At 33.5% G+C, this 15,754-nt stretch overlaps 1 long non-coding RNA gene across 2 annotated transcripts; it reads right to left on the bottom strand.

The window, feature by feature from the left end:
• Positions 1 to 495: 495 nt before the first annotated feature.
• On the bottom strand, positions 496 to 5,178 carry LOC112015220 (uncharacterized). 2 transcript variants are annotated; one of them, XR_002883189.2, is made up of 3 exons: positions 5,009 to 5,178; positions 2,928 to 3,014; positions 496 to 970 (listed from the first exon to the last, which is right to left on the bottom strand). It is a non-coding gene; the product is annotated as an uncharacterized LOC112015220 (long non-coding RNA). The 2 variants fall into 2 exon arrangements; XR_010631728.1 differs by having other exon boundaries at positions 2,928 to 5,178.
• Positions 5,179 to 15,754: the final 10,576 nt, after the last annotated feature.

Here is a 15,754-nt window from a genome sequence, read left to right as displayed (position 1 = left end):
ACAGTGGATTTGGACAAAGGCTGCAAATGGAAAACACTCAATAAAATCAGCCTATTGGGATTTAACAGCCTCAAATGTTGGCAGTTCCACTGTTGTGAGTCTTGTGATGACAAATATTTGGAAAGCCAAAATACATAATGCTAGGCATAAATGCATTTTTTTGAAGCACCTATGTTGGTTCTCGAAAATCGAAAATCGTTACTATTTTGATTCTTACCATCATCTCAGTAACGGAAATTGTCTATATGCCAGTTGGAGTGCATTGTTGGCATGTTAGATGCTAATGTGGTTAATAATTACACAATAAAAAACAATAAATTATACTTGGCATTTTATAGTGTAATTTACTAAGATGGCAAGAAAAGCCCCCACAAATAAGAAAAAGTAAAAGAAGCATAAAAATGGTGGAAATCAAATATAGATATTACCAAGAGCATAAATAAACTCAAGAGAGAGAGAGGAACTAAATCTTGGATGAGCAAAGGACCAAGAAACTCAAAATCCAAGCTTAAGCTTATGCCTCAAATGCTCTGCTATAATATTCACTTCTTGATTGCAAATTAGTGATATTTAATGCCATGTTTGAAATGACACAGTCCAAAACAAAAATATTTAGTCTAGTGAAGATAGCAAAGAAAATAAATACAAGTATTGTGATTGTAAGTCATAGAATGCTAGACAACACCATCTTCTTCCTCCTGATTATCAAGGTGGCATCCAATCAGAGAGATGCTCTCTCGAATGCAAGAGGTAAACTCCAATCAGTGTTGGTGGTCTCTCGGCATTTGCATCCACAGTCCTCTTAGTTGTTGAAGCTTAGTGGGTTGAATTTTGTATGCCATGTAGACCATCAAAATAATGACGGCAAAAAAGCAGACAACATATGGATTGTAATAATATTTCCAGAGACTGAGTTCGCTGGGCTCACACTCAAAAGGATGTGAAATAAAGACATCATCCATGTCAAAATCTGCAAAAAGAATATTAAAATTTCATTAAAACTTGTTTATATGATATGATCATATGCTTGAACTATAAAAATATTCATATTGAACTATCAATTGACACCAACATCTGTATATTAGCACTTTGATGTTGCTCTCACATTTTTATCTATGCTAGTTACTTTTGTAATGAAATTTATAAAGGTAAAGGATACTGATTCGACCCATCTGGTTGAATACCCAGTGTTGTTAAAAGCGAGGAGCGCACTTAAGCGCAAAGGGCTCTTGAAGCCTAGGCGCAAAGCGCAAGCGCGCGCCTAATTGAAGTGAAGCGCACATTTTTAAAAAATAATTTTAAAAATTTTAAAATTATTATTAATTAGAAATGCAACAATCAAATGATCAAATTATCATATAAATTGAAATAAAACTTTTTATATAATTCATATAACATTTAGATATGCCCTACTTTTGCAATTTTAACACAAAAATTGCTAGTCAAGTCATTTTATTTTTTTGGATAAGCTAGATATTAGTACTTCCATGTAATATCCATTCTTAAATCTCCTATATCTATAATGCCCTATGACTAATTAGTAATATTAGTTAATAATTTAATCACTTAATGACTATAACTCTGGAAGAATTAGTTTGCTATGTTCAAAATCAACCACTAAAGTAACTAAACAATTACCACATATATTATATCATATGTTTTTTTTTCCCCCATGAATGAGCTAAGAATATGAGGACATTGAAACATGGTAATTGGTACCAAGGAGCTAGGTGGGTTACTGTTTCAAGGAGAAAAAATAAAAATAGAGAAGATCCGGGAGGTTGTGGGTTGAGTTTTAGGAGAAGTTATACTCAAAATATTTTTTTTTTTTGATAAGTAATTTACACTAAAAATATACAAAATCAATGGTTTATATCAATAATGTCAAGATCCTATAGCTTTAATTCAGTTTTGGTTTTTCTTTTTTGAAAAACATAAAAAAGCTCCAAAAAGCGCACTTTGAGCTTTTTGAAAAAGCGCAAAAAAGCGCGCCTAAAGCGTGCTTCTTTGAATGAGCTTAGCTTTTGAGGCAAAAAGTGCTAGAGCCTTGGGGCTTTGAGCTTTGAGCTTAAGCGCGCTTTTAACAACAATGTGAATACCACCAAAGCTGTACATAATGTTGGCATTGAATTTCACAAACACACTTGACATGCTGCAGTCTATAAACCATTATGATTAATTTTTCAGAACATAAACATGTTACATATGTGCAAGTGCCTTCTTTATGTCCCACAGATTTAGGGGTATAATCAAGCCAAGCTTTTCCAAGTAGTGACTGTTCAAGCTTGGCTTGACAAAAAAGGCAAAATGTTCAAGCTAGGCTCAAGCTTAAAAACAATGTTTGAACTCCAACTCATCAAAAAGTCTAAAATCTTGAGCTCAGCTTGGCTAAGCTTGATTCATAAGTTAAGCTGAGCTCAACCTCAATATCAAGCTTTTAAGCTCAAGATCTAACACAAGTACATTGTCAAGCCTTTGGGTCAAACAACTTTGAATTGGAATTGACATCCCAATTTTCCAACTACACTGTCTAATACTTTTATACATCATTGAATGTATAACAAATAATATAATTTCATAGACCCACAAATGAAACAATTTCACAATATACCAAATTTGGAATTCTACTAAATCAAATGCAGAATACTATGCAACTCTTCACAAACTTCAGAGAATGGCAACATTGCAATTTTCAGGTAACAGGATCTTAGATTCACAGTATAATTTCCATATATAGAGCCTCAATGAAAATAAATTTTCCAGGAACTATTTTATAAGGAAACAAAAAAGGTCTAAAATGACTAAGCTACAGCACAAAAGGCATTATATATGGAACCAAACAGAGAGAAATTAAAGTAAGGTAATGAATAATGGAAATGTAGAAATATAAAAGAGAGACCAAAGTGAGAGAGAGCGAAAGAGATTACCAATAGAAGTATAGAACCCTTCGATTACAAGGTGGGCACCGGAGTCTAAACCCTCTTCACTAGCATGAAGCTCCTCCAAATTCAGGACTTGTTCATTGACCAAAAGAGAGAAAAAATGAGGCTTCTTTTTAGGAAGCTTCGGTCTTCTCATAATATATAAATGTTCCCATTTCTTCAAGTTCTTTTAGTCTCATTGTTTCACTTGTAGGAGCTAAAAATATAGAGTTGGATGATTGGTTTTTGTGTAGGATGTTGTGCTTGAAACCAATCCCCACCAAGAAAAATGGGGTCCACTACTTCTATATGCCATTGAAAGGAAGAAGAAGAAGAGTGTCCCTGAAGTCGTGGTATTTGTCACATCAATCTAGTACAATCTGATCTTCAAAGGCCACTTAGAGGTCTGATTCCAAAAGAGCAGTTGGTTGTCTTGCCTTCGGAATCAGATTGTTTTGGTGGCAGAAGATACTGGTCTGGCCTTATATGCCTAGTAATGCTGAATTTCTGTTTATTCTTTATATTCTGTTTGGTTGCTAAGGAAACGTGGGAAACAAAAAAGTACTCTAGAATAACAAATTGGAGACGTTTTATTATGTGGGACACGAATTAACACATTTGACTTGGTTAGAATGAGTTTTTCTTTCAATATTTTGAACCCATAAATATCTTAGATATTCTAGTAGTTACAATTTTCTATCAGAAACCAAATGAATCGTGAGTAAAAGTTTCTTTACTGGGCAGAAATTGTACTTCTTGCAGGTGGATATGCAATAAGTGAACTACTGGGAGTCTGGGAGCACTTGAGGAGTATCTGTGTTTCAATTGGACTTACTAAGGTATCATAATTCATATCTCATAAGTCATCTCTCTCTCTCTCTTTCAGAGTCTTCAATGGAAAATAACTTACAGATGTAACAGAATATGGTGTTGAGGGACTTGCACAATTCAAATGAAAGAATTTGGAAGATGGACGACTTGTAAGACAATCAAAAGCTTATTCTTGAACTTAAAATAATTTGCTTTCATTGTTTCTAGCCTTGTAACTGGGGTCTGAAATTTGATAGCAGGAAATATGTGTAGCAAACTCCTGGTTTGGAGTACTGTCGGTTGTTCACCTAATGGCAATGCTGACTTTGTTGAAGGCTGACTCGTTAATGATCCCCAAGGACCTTACCGGTTCTGGTATAAGGGTTGTACCTTCAGGTTTATATTTATCCATATCGATTTCATGTTTGCCCTTCAATTCTTTGTGGAGCCAATTCCCATTAGATATTCTATATGTTGACTAATCAATTGTCATCTAAATGTCTACAACTAGATTGCATCATTGCAAGAGGGATGCTGTTGATTTGTTACTTAAGGCAGCAGGCAACCTGGAGTTTTGTGTCAGAGATGCTCTGGTTCATATACCACCAGATACGTTTTGTGTCAGAGATGCTCTGGTTCATATACCACCAGATACCAAGTATGATAACATATTCCAGAGCTTTAGACTCCTTTATGCACCTAGTTTAGTCTAGAGGGAAGGGAAAAGGATAATGGGCAGTGGGTAGTGGTCCAAGTGAGCCATGTCACTATTAAAATATGTTTAATAGGTTTATAATCAAGCTTAACAAGCTAAGCTTGACTTGTTTTGTATCAAGCTCTATTGTTCACAAGTTTGTTCATGAACATTTTTTTTTTTTTTTTTTTTTTTGCTTGGGCTCAGCTTGTTTATTAAAAAAAACTCTAACTAAGGCTCCAGATTGAGTTGTTTAAGAACAGCTTGGTTTGTTTATAGCCCTACTTAATCTAATATATATCAACCAGTCAAACACTCAGACCTCAAATTAACAAATTAACAAACTAATATACACAGAGTCACAGACCCATCAAGGAACAAACTAATCAAGCTAATTGTCTAAACTTAAAAGAATCACACTTCATACAATTTCTGAAATTCACCAATTTTTTACAACAGACCCATCACCCCAAATATCCAAATACACAGTTGACAAAATGACAGTCCACACACACACACACACATATATATTCACAAACACATCTCAAGATTCACAAATTTTACATGTAAAAGATTTATTTACCTAATCAATGAAATCAAGCCAGAACAGAGGAGTGCGGTGACGGACGAGGGAGAAAGGCAGAGATGAGAGTGAGGCAACTGAGGTGAATTTGAGAGACTGGCTGTTTGGCTAGAAATTTCTGATATATAGTTATTTATTGAAGTGTCATGGTAATACATGCCTTAAAAAATATTGTAAAAACACATATCGTGGTTTTTAAATAAATAAAAAAATTTGTTGTTTCAATAACGGTACCAAAATGGGCTTTGGGCCTATTTGATTTTGCTGATTTAAAAAGTTACTCATTATAAGATACAAAATTACTTCAGCCCAAATTTTAAATCAATCAATTTCATATTTTTATATACTTGTTATTGCATGCCCAAAATATTTTTGGTTTTTGATTTAAAATAATTTTGCAAAATTTGGAGATTCTATTTTTTTTTTTTAAATAAATAGTCAAGTATTTCTAGATAAACTTTGATTCTACTTGGAAATTTCTATGTAATACAAATATGGTACTGATTTATACAGTAAAGCAAAATTTGCAATTAAGGTTGGGCACAGTTGATCATATAAACAAATCAGGTTTTTTTTTTTTTTTTTTTTTTTTTTTACTTCACTGAGGCCCTAAGGTTTTGGTTTTGAGGTCTTAAGGTTATTTGAAATAATGACTACATGTCCCCTGTTTTCTTGTTAACATAAAATATTAGCCTTTGCCATCCAGAAGTTCATATATCTTTGTAAGAAAAGGTTTTGAAGCATTATATGATGTATTGAAGCCATATATCTTGAAGACAATTAGGCTAGCATTTACTGTATGAACCAAGAGTACGGGTGTCCAGGACCAAGACCAAGACCAACAGAATTGGCTGACTTGCTATCAACCAACCCGAAANTTCTACTTGGAAATTTCTATGTAATACTAATATGGTACTGATTTATACAGTAAAGCAAAATTTGCAATTAAGGTTGGGCACAGTTGATCATATAAACAAATCAGGTTTTTTTTTTTTTTTTTTTTTTTTTTACTTCACTGAGGCCCTAAGGTTTTGGTTTTGAGGTCTTAAGGTTATTTGAAATAATGACTACATGTCCCCTGTTTTCTTGTTAACATAAAATATTAGCCTTTGCCATCCAGAAGTTCATATATCTTTGTAAGAAAAGGTTTTGAAGCATTATATGATGTATTGAAGCCATATATCTTGAAGACAATTAGGCTAGCATTTACTGTATGAACCAAGAGTACGGGTGTCCAGGACCAAGACCAAGACCAACAGAATTGGCTGACTTGCTATCAACCAACCCGAACTCTAACCAATCTGGTGAGCATGGCAGTTGGCAGAGGTTCTAGAATGTCGAGATTCAATAAAGTTGGCTCGAGTGACAAGTGATCAAGTTTGAAACTTGAAAGACCTGACCAGTCCGATATTCCACCATTTTCTAGCAAGTTGTTTGCCCAAATTGTCTATTTCGATCAAAATTTGATAAGTTTTATCTAAGGAGATCTTGGTCAAGTTTAGCAAAATCTACTCTCTTGCCACAAACTAAACTCCGACTAACACCCACCTGACATCCAATAAGACCTAATCCCTCTAATCCAATGACCCTTCTCAGTAAGCAGTGGGTTGATCTCATCTCCCCCACTAGAAGTGGTTGGGTCCACTAGAAGTGGTCGGGTCAAGTCCGAGTTTGGCACAAACCCGACATGGACTGACCGATGAACACCCCTAACCAAGAGACTGCAATACCTTGTATTTATCCTTATCTTGATATTGGTTTAAGAATATAATAAAATATGATATTTTTTTTTAGTTGGTAATAAAATTTAATTTTTTTTTTTGAGAAAGTGATAAAATTTAATTGATTGTGTGCTTTTCATTTAAATTTCTAATGCTTCAATTTGACTTGAACAATTTGATGTAGCATTACAATCACTTATTGACGCAAGAGAAGAAAGATAAACAAGAAAAGAATTTGATCCAAGAATGAACAAAATTCTATTGAAATTTCGATTACAAGGCCATAATTTAATAATAAAATATTAATAACTAGTTCTACTTCTAATAAAATATAAACATTAATGTGTTCTCATATTTCAAATATACACTTTGATCACAAGAGGGAAAAAAGCCTTGCATGCTTGAGTATCAACTTTTTGCAACGCTTGATTCCCCAACAAGGTGTTGTAAAGTCTGAAGCTTGCCTGCCTGTGGCTGTGTAGAAGTTGTCCATCTGTAAAGGATGGAGGAAGAATGAAGTCCATATAGATTATGTTGATAACTTGACAAGAATGAATTCTTTAATTTTCGATAATTATTAACACCAAGTATTGAACCATCATAAACAGAAGAAAATTAGTTTTAAAGTGCAGTGATGAGCTATGATGGTTGCCAGTCAAGTTGTGGAAGCACTGCAAGTTACAAAAAACAGGAAATCAAAGTGACTAAAACTTAAATCCAGAAGAACTAAAATTAAAGAACCCATTTCATTAGACATTATTAATAACAAACCTCAGGGCTAATAACTCCTAAAATTACAGCATAATCTGCATCTGTAGCAGTTTCTAGGGATGCCGGGACAAGTGAAAATTTGAATAGGCAATTGATGTATAATTACGATTTTGAAAATATTTACAACCATTTTTTTACTTATTAAAAAAAAAAAAAAAATCTGAGTGACACTCAATGTGTGAAGTGAAGAATCTAAAAAGAATATGGATATTTTAAGACAATAATAAAAAACTGAAAAATATTAATAATAAAAAAAACAATTATAGAATTCATGAATGAACATACCAGATGTAAACAAGATGGAAATGAATAGCAACTTACCTCCAAATGCAAGTTAAAAAATCTATTTAGTCTCTTCTCCCAGTATCATGTCTACAAGAAGCTGGATGCAGGTGTTAACTATTGAAAGCATGCTTAGAAGGGCCACAGAATGCTCCTCAAATCTCTCAATTAAAAAGCCTAGGAATTTGTTAAAACCTAAACATTTTAGCCACCCATGCTAAGGCCTGACAATGCTCTGCCTATGCCCACCCAAGCAGAATCCCCTACTTTGAATCTCCCCAAGAATGGTGGAGGTCTTAGGCAACTCACAGCTTAGGTTGAACTCACGGTTGACCAAGCAGCTTGGTTGCCACCCTTTAACTTTCTCTCTTTGCCAGGATCCCTCTCCCCTTCAGTTGTAATGGAAGAGCTGGTTGACTTTATTTTTAGTCTTGTAACCATCTTGGTAGCAGAGAAAGAACCTTTCATTATATCTATAAGGTTTTGTTCACTGATTTGGCTGACAATTTATTTCAAGCTAGCTAACCACACTCATAAATCCCCCGCTGATCTAGTTTCACAAATACTGAAGGGGTCACTCTGATGGCCAATAAATTACCATTCAAATTTTTTTTTTTTTTTTATACATTATTTTATCAATGGCAATTAACTCCAGCCTCTACTAGGAAGAGACTAGGGGTTAAGTTGGCAGGGGTGTTTTTTGTCGCAGGTTGGCTCATTTGGGGTAGTTCTTGATTTGCTGTTTGGCTAGGTGGTGGTGGTATTTGGTTTTGGTGAGAACAACAAACCAAGCATAAGTGAAAACATGAAATACGCCAGCTTAAAAAATAATGCATAAGTATTGAATTCATTATCATTCCTTTCCATTCTTTTCTGTTCTATCAATTTTATTCCATGTCATTCCATTCCTTTATAAACTCCCAAAATAATCTAAGTGAAAACAACAATGCATCCCATACAAAATTTCAAGGACAACAAATCTAGCATGCTATGCTTATGCATAAAAAGCCAACCAGCTCTTCCATTATTCCTAAAAATGGAAGCTCTTTTCTTTCTTTCTTTCCTTTTTTATTTTTATTTTTATTAATCAGTAAATGCCAGCTTTACAATACTAGTTACTAAATATTACTGCCACCTTGTTGGTTCTTTGACTCTCATTCTCCACCACTTCAATTAACATGCACACATATAAACAAGTTTGTTTGATGTATAAAATAAAATGGTACATTACACCAACCTTCCTTGAGATTTCACAAAATGAAATTCCCCCAAACTATAGACAAAAGATACTCTCCCACCTTGACATTTTTATAAATGCAACAAATAAATCTATGCTTTCATTTATAAAAAAAATATTCATAATCCTTTATACAAACTTCAAGGGGGAGCGTCATTTTATAGAACCCCAAGAGAGGTTGATGTAATTTACCCTAAACAAATAAATAAAATAAAATAAAAACATAACTGAATACAGGCACTGGTAGAGGGAGGCCTATGGCGCCCCCTTGGCTTTTGGAAATTCTCTCTTCCCTCTTATAATTTTGGTAAAAATATTTATATATATAAATATGGCTCTGCCGCCGTACAAGTATGGTTCACCCTTTTTATAGCCTTAGAAACAGGAGCCCAAACAAATTTGCAACATGAATACATGTTCCCAATCATTTCTTAGAAAAGATTTGACACTTACGCTCACCGTTCTCACCTTATAGGCCTATGACTTGAACATCTATTTGCCAATTCACTAGATTTATTTGTTATCGATCAGAGGTAAACACGCACGAGTCTGAATAGTGAGCCTAAATGCACACAGTTTTGGCCAAGTTTTGAACATGGAAAGTAACTTACTCTTAATAACCGTGAGTCTGTCTCAATCATTAATCACAGGGTTCCTAGCCACAAAAAAAAGCAGCAAAGAGAGCCAAATGAGCATTATTGTAGTACCTTTGAATGCCCACAAGGAAAAGGCAACAGGGACAAGGTAGTAGTTCACAATGTTAAAAATGGATCCTTTACAGACGAAATAGCAAGGAAAGTTTACAACAATATGTGTTCCCAAAAAAATTGAAGCAAGAACAAGGAAATGAAGTAGTAGGCTTTTGTATATAGCATGAAATATCTTTTAGTAAGCTTATTCAGCATGAATTTCAGACTATCAATACATACCATTACATCACTTTTTTTTCCTATCAAGTTTGTGAGAGATTCATCAAAATAATTCATTTATCTAAACAATGAAATAACTTTTTTCAATGATGTCTCTCTAAGGCCCCAGAACAAATAACTTGACATAGTTGCATGATGAACTAGACATTGCTACTCCAATTGGTTCCCTCAAATAATAAGTACTTAAAACTAAGAAACCACATTTATGCATTTTCTTTTCCTTTAAACTTATTGTTTTAAGATCCAATTTGGGGACTAGAGGTACTAAATTTCCAAGTTGTTGCAGTAATCAACAGTTTAAGTAGTGTGTGCCATTTCCAGTAACATACACTCACCTTTATAATCCTGTTGCCAGTTTATAAAAGTTAACAGTAAGAGGGATTTTTTCTGAAATTGCTTAAACATATTACCTTGCCAAGTGTGTTGCCTATTTTGGTTAGAGAGCTTTATGGGTGTATTTGGGGTTTGGAACCATGTAAATCTTTATGCTCTGTGTAATTGTCTTTTCCATTTTTCATAACCTACTATAATTTGGTTACACACCTAAAAAATAGGCATCAAATGCATGTTTCGTTGCATTGTGGATGTATTAAATACTAGCTCCCATATCCTCTCTTTTGACATGTATGTCTCAGCAAATATTGACTGTCCTCTTGGCACTTAAGCAAGGATTCTGCCTTTTGTCGGCATGAAATACAAAATCTCATTGATAGTTTTTCCTTCAACCCAAGCACCATCAACATCTTTCATAATTATTGAATGTTAGTGTATTTCAGTTATTTCAATTATTCAATGTTTGGTACTTTGTTTATGGGTTTCCTACTCCGAATTTGCTTTCCTACACACTGCTGCAAAAATGGCTGCTAAATTTTTCTTCTAAATTTTAAAGATAACATCTAGGACTTATAGTATCGAAGTATTCGCAATTGTTGACGTTTCTTATACTTTCATGCATGCAGGATAGCATAAGCGGTCATTGGTGGTTAAAAGTGGATGATCAAAAAATAGGATATTGGCCCAAGCATATTTTCACTCTCTTAACCAATGACGCTTGCTATTTTCAATTTGTGGGCGAGGTATATAGGAATATAAATAATCCGTGTCCACCGATGGGGAATGGTCGATTTCCAAGCAAGGATTTGGCAGAAACAAGTTTTTTTACAGAAATGCAATATGTCTCTCAAGTGTACAGTATAAGGGATATAGACTCCTCTCCAATGGATAAGTACATTAGCAATGTAGGTTATGACTTGATGTATTGGAAACGTCAAAGTGGAGATTTGGAAAAATTCATAACATATGGGGGACCTGGAGGGAAATGTGGTAAATAATAGTTGGTATATGCAAAATACAAATAAAAGGAACAAATGTACTTGGTCTTATGCCTATGACACAGGAGTGTCCAATAAAGATTAATAATTTGCTAAGAACTCTTGGGTTCATGTTAATGGTATGGATTTGTATATGATGACTACGGAAGGGTGATTTGATAGTAAATGATGGTTTTTTGAATGGTAAAAACAGAGTTTTGGTATGGATTTCGTGGGTTTTTGGGAATGAATGGCTACTCTAGCAAAAGTACTCCAAAATGACACTCTAGTAAGTACAATTGGCCTCCCTTCTCTTTTGAGTTTTGATGCCTTTCCTTCCTTATATAAGTGCTTTTTTAGAATGCGTAAACCTTATATAAGTCGTGTAATTATGCGTAAACCTTATATAAGTCCTGGTCAAAGTGGTGACTAGGCCTTTAATTTCTCATTTTTGCTGATTTTTTTAATACAAATTTTTTATATGTAGAGATAAATAAGGAATTTTTTTTTTTTTTTTTTGACAAGTTAACATAAAACTCAGAGTAATTATAGGCAATAAATATGGATAATGATGGGTCTCTTGTTCATGAAGAGGTCAAACAAATTATAATGTACATTCTTTCTTGAACCTTGCAGGTTCTTAACTGGTTGGACAAGCGACAAACACACAGCCACAGTGAGAGAATACCCGAGCTTGAGTGAGCTATGGATGATGATATCATACCAGGGCGTCCATGGGATGTACCTGCAGACATTATTTCGCCCTTACTTCCCCTGGAGCATCCTGCTGATCCTACAGGGGCTGGCAATGGCATCTCAGTAGATTCCCAGATCTACTGGCTCTGGATTGTGATTCCACTTGTAGTGCTGCTATGCTTGATCTGCCTCTGCATTTGGATTTGGGTGGCATGGAGGAGGAGGCGCCCGCATTCCTATAGGCGCATGAGAGAGTTGGAGATGATGGCACGACCATGAAGTTGATAAGAGTAAATACTGTGTAGGCAGTGTTAGCTGTCAAGTTAGTTGATGCGCAGTTAGTTGTTATGCTAGGCAAGTGAGTTACTGGTAGTTAACATTAGGAATGTATTACTATCGTGTTCCTAGCATTTTCCTTAATTATAATGCTCAATTTGATAAGAATGTGAAACTCTGGACCAAACATCAAGAGGCATTAGAGTTGATTTGATGAACAAATTAAAATAACTACGAGTAGTATTGATCTTTAGCTTTGCAAATAAACATGAGAAATAACCACAAAGAGAGAGACCCTTAATTGAATTCATGTCTTATTTGTCCATCTTGAATTCAGCTTGCTTTGCATTTATCTGTGATCTGTCTTGTAAACTTTTTACTCTCTTTTTATTTATTTATTTATTTATTTTAAAGAAAATCGAAGCAAATGTTGCATTTGCACAAAGTAGTTTGAATGAAACGATATCTTTTTGCAATTCAAAATAAGCTAAATACTGGAAACGACGACGAATTGTTAAGTCCCCGTTAAGTGAAGCACGTGGCCAACATGTGTGTGCAAGTTATCAAAACGCTTGCATTTTGGATAAACAAAGGAAACTAGATGTTAGCACAAGTAAATTGTAAATAAACTTTTTGTAATTAGTTATTGGCACTTTAAAATTGTTTCTAACTGTTTATAATTTTTTTTTTTTTTTAAATCTTTTTAACTAGTTAACCAAAACCTTCGGCCATTTTGTTTTGGAAAATAAAAAATAAAAAATAAAAAAGAAGAAGTAAATTTCAATATTAAAAAGGGGAGAGATAAAAGAAGCTAAAATTTAGGAGTTTTAAATTTGAATTTGGAGAGGAGAAAAAAAAAAGCTAATTTTTTAAATTTATCTTCTAAAAGTTACAAGAAGTTAAAAATTTCCCAAGAATACCCTATTCAGTATGACACCACATTACATTTCCAACATGATTTCCGAATATGAAAAATATATTTGATATTTTCATTTGATAAAAACGTGAAATTTCCAATTGGCCCAACTAACCACGGGGAAAAATTGAGGCTTTGTTAATTTATTAAAGGTATAGAACATGTGTAGTCCTAGCCCAACTTTAAATAAGGAATGAGCTAAGCTCCTACTTTTGTCTTGCCCAACTCCTACTTTCACACACAAACTAAATATAAGAAAACAATTCTATAAAAAGAAGTAAAAAAATGACCTTTCTTTTTAAGGAGAAGATAAAAAGAAGTACATTTCCCACAAATATATAATAAATAAAAATTAAAAAAAAAAAAAAAAAACCAGATACAATATGAAGCTGAAGGAGAAAGAACTCAATGATATGAAGAATTGGCCGTGGCCAATGTAGATATTGAACTCCTTTAGTACCATTCATCTCAGACATGAATCCTCTGCATATATAGAACCTGCCGATATTTTTTTGCTTCTCAAGTTCATAAATTGATGCTAGAGAAATTAGAGTAATGTTAGATATACAAATTTTTTTACAAAATTTTTTATAAATGACTAATATAATGAGTAATTATAAGTAAATAAAAAAATAATATTAATTATGAGTCTCGATAAAAACTAATAAAAAGCAAGCCATATCAGAAAATTTTATAAATATTGTAAACTAGTTTGTGTAATCCACGTAAATGTCAAATCCTACAGTGGAATTTCAGTAGGCCAAACTAATTACACAGAAAAATTGAGGCCTCGTTAAATTATTAAGAGTTATAGAACGTGTGTAGTCCTAGCCCAAATTTAAATAAGGAATAGGGAGCTGTTGATATAAAAAGGACTCAAAGACTGTAGATTTCCGTAGAATCAATAGCCGGAGCAAATGATTGACACGTTTTCATACCCTTTTTCCACTTGAGAATTAGTTTCATTTGGACCGGGCTTTTAAATATAGTCTAAGCCCAGGTTAAAATTTTAATCGGGCCTGCTACTAGAGGTTCTTCTTCATCATCCTTTTTCTATTTGTTTTAGTTTTCCGCTAAATTTTATCTCGTTGGTGTCAAACTATTATTGTTGATGCTGTGGTCACCTCAAAGAAGTCAAAAGCAATGCCGTTTCGATGCTAGGCTTGTAATGTAAGTCAATTTGTCAAGACGTTTGTGCACAGGGGCAGTAGTGTACTGAAAATATATGGTAAAAATATAATCGAATATTTTAAGGAGTTAATGGTGCAAATTTATGGGCATACATACACTTGTATGTGTTGATGGATTTCTTCTTTCAAAAGTATGAGTCGCAAATTTATGGGCATACATACACTTGTTTGTGTTAATGGTGTAATTGGTCACTTACATCTAATTGATTTTATTTTAATTATAAAATTGGATATTCAAACTAATTTTGAAGCCCAATAGGAGAGATTGAGGAAGTGAAAATATGATAGAAAACAAATCCCATGTCAAGGAAATATGCTAAACACTTGCACTCTCAATGCCCCCTTCTCTCTTTTTTTGGTTGTAACAAACCATTCCCAAATGCAAACTATTCATGATAGCTATGAACTCACTGCTCTACCTAACATCAACCAAAAATCGGACCACTCATCCTGTGAATACCATTAGATCACTCAGTTGAAGCATTATCTTTGACAATTGTTATCTTATATGCACTTTCAAGGACACTCATATGCATGCCCATATTTTATGTTTAGCTTTTTTCCCTCATGAAACTAAATTCTTCAGAGATCTAAATGATCCAAGGCCCAAACCAATAGAAACAATGAATTGAAGAGAGCGGTTTGAGTCTGCGATGAGAAAGAGGAGAGAATAGAATATGAGAATAAAATAACGGTCATAAATGGAGGTACGGACCAAATTGGCCTCAGTGTAGCTGAGTCCCAGCAGAAGTGAAACACTTCCATTAAACAAGGTTCCTAATATTCCACCAACAAACTTAGCTGAAGGTTTGGCCACAATTCCTATTCCAGCTCCACCAAGATGTCGTTATCTACTCATAAATAGAAAGTGAAATATTTTCACGTTTTCTTTGATACATGCATGCAATTTGTATAGTCAATCCCAATGCGTTTATTAATTTATTATCAAGAAAACTTTACTATTCTCTTAGGAGAATGAACAACTCAAGGGCAACACATTTGAAATCTATATATTTATAACTAAGTTCAATTAGAATTTAAAATTAGAATCCAATTTTACTTTATGTGTCTAAATTAGGTAGGGACTACACCATAATTATTCACTTAAGTTTTTAAATTTTTGTATTAAGTGAGCCAATGAGTGCAAAATACTAAGAATCTAAAATTAATGAACTATAAAATAAATAAATAAATAAAACTAATCATGTTTACTTAAAAAAAAAAATTTTGACTAATTATTTATATTTTTATAATAGAAATTGTGTTTAATTTTAAATATATCCATACATATGCATGTGTTACATGCTATTTCTTTAATAATTTGATTAATTATGTATATTTGGACAAATTTTAGTTACAAAATTCGTTATAACCTAAAGTTACAACCTTACTCAATAAGATAAATATTATTACATATT

This window comes from Quercus suber, unplaced genomic scaffold (assembly GCF_002906115.3).
Source record: "Quercus suber isolate HL8 unplaced genomic scaffold, Cork oak 2.0 scaffold_238, whole genome shotgun sequence".
Taxonomy (NCBI): Eukaryota; Viridiplantae; Streptophyta; class Magnoliopsida; order Fagales; family Fagaceae; genus Quercus; species Quercus suber.
Note: the sequence above shows the minus strand (reverse complement) of the source record. Positions and strands in the feature narration are given on the sequence as shown.